Source organism: Zingiber officinale, chromosome 11A (assembly GCF_018446385.1).
Source record: "Zingiber officinale cultivar Zhangliang chromosome 11A, Zo_v1.1, whole genome shotgun sequence".
Classification (NCBI taxonomy): Eukaryota; Viridiplantae; Streptophyta; class Magnoliopsida; order Zingiberales; family Zingiberaceae; genus Zingiber; species Zingiber officinale.
The window spans coordinates 38,996,570-38,998,816 of NC_056006.1; positions in this window are offsets into that span (position 1 = coordinate 38,996,570).

The window sequence follows — 2,247 nt, forward strand, 5'->3', positions numbered from 1 at the left end:
AGTGCAGTCTTGTGCTAAGAATTTGAAAAGCTGAGATTTGAATTGAAGTGAAGATGGTGTACTTTAACAAAGAGTTAATGACATGGTTTCTTAGGTTCATACTTAAGGAAACAAGAACTCAGATTTTCAGAATGAAAAGAAGAAAAATCAGCTTACATTGAACTCAAACAGAATGGATACAATTGTAGTTCAGAAAGGAAGAAAAGAGAAATAGGGAAATGTGGCCGGATTTCATTAGATAGCATTTTTATGTATCCATATCTTCCACCAAATTTGTTGCTAATTCTTTCTTCCTTATCTATTTCTTGAGAAATTTTCTTAATTACATTTGATTCATATTCTTATATTCTCCTTTCTATGCTTTATCTTCATTATATGATTGATATCCATGAATATGGTGGAGAGTAGAAGATAAGCAAGCATATGGTAGTGCAAGAAGCGTAAGTAGCATGAGTGCCTCCATTTTTTGTAATTACATGTGAGATAGGATGAGGGCCACAAAAAACTCTATCTTGTGAGGTTTTTAGTGTGAAATCAATTTCAATTTATTCATGATTGATGGAAATTATTATGTTGTTAACCAAGAGTAAAGTTTGAAGTCCATGAATGCTTGAGATTTTGGAATGTGATAATCTTAGAAGGTTTACTTTCTTTATTTTCTAATCATGTTTAGGAATTTATTTAGGGGGTGCTATTTAAGTAGGATTTTTAGTCTTTCTTTACTCGCATGAGACGTGCAAGAATAAGTGTGGGGGATTTAATAATTGTCATTTATTGATGTTATTATAGCTCTTATACTTAGCATTTTCTTATCCTTTCGTGCAATTAAATGTTGTTTAACATCATGTTTTACGAGTTAGGATATAATTTGGAGCTTGTTATAATTTCTTCCTAATTTTGTTGGTATTTCATGATTTTTGTAGCGAACCAAAAGATGAGCCATGGAGTTGATTAAATTGGATCAATATCTAGCCAAGCCAAATCCTCTCATCAAACCCAAGTCAAACTTACCTCACCAAAACCCTAAAATCCCCACTCAACCAGACCCAAGCCAGATCCAAAGTCCGGTTCGAAACCTGGAATAAAAACCCAGATTTCGCTGATGAACAGTGGCTTGCGCTACTGTTCATCCGTGATTTCCTTACTTCCGCGCGATCGCAGCCCCCATCCTCTTCCAGATCTACTTTTCAGTGAGCTTCATTAGCGTTGGAGCTTCTATCCATTGTCTTCTAAGTCTCGATCATCTGCTCGCGTCGACGACTTTCTCTCCGGAGCTCAGATCTGTTCGTGTGCTTCCTCTGTTTCAGCCATCATCGGAGGGATTCTTTGGTGATAGTGGCTCGCCCTCCATCAGAGAGCATCGATCCAGAGAATGCAGATTTCAGATCTACAGAATTTCGATGCTTGCAGTTCATTTCTTCATCAGCTTTTTCAGAAAGTTTTTCTTTGGTGCTGGAAGAGATTGAACTGAATTCAGTGGTTGAGAGCTCTTTTGTCAAGTCCGAAGTGAGGTTTCATTAAGGATCCTTGTGTGATGGCAAGGAGAGGCTTATTAAAAGAGTAGATTTGATTAGAGATGGTTTAGATTTTGATTATGCAGTTTATTGTTTCTGCATTTTAGTTTTCTTAAGATTTCATTGTCGAATTCCTTGTTTCTTGAAATCTGAACTGATAGTTATAGATTTGTTCCTTTAGATCTCATTTCTGCAATTAAATTTTGTTCCTCTAGCTGAGAATCTTTATTTTTGTTTTTGCAATTTTCCTTCCTGCAAATTCCAGTTTCGTATCAAGTTCCTGCACATGTAATTTCTGCAATTTTAATTCTTTTACATCTCTTTAGTCTCTGAATCATAGAATAAGTTAGTTTTCCTTAGCTAGGATTCAATCATTGTTTAAGATCAGATTCATTAGCTACATTTCAATTTTTAATTCAGGAATTAAAGCAAAACCCATCAAACTACATTTTTTTAATGAAAACCCCAAAAAATAGTTTTAAATCTTAGGCAAACATTCTACTATTAGTTTCCTTGTGAGATTCGACTTGGGACCCGTACTACAACATTGTTTTTATGAATAGAGGGTTTTTATCAGTAAGCCCTAGCTCGGAGCATCACTAATCCTATCCTTCCTTTTTCGTCCATTGGTATCTCAAGCTTAGTTTGGGTCTACAAAATGAGTCCGAGGGCTTCATTATTAATACCGCGGGTCAAGTTTTCAATTTAATGACCCCAGATAGTTTACTGCAGT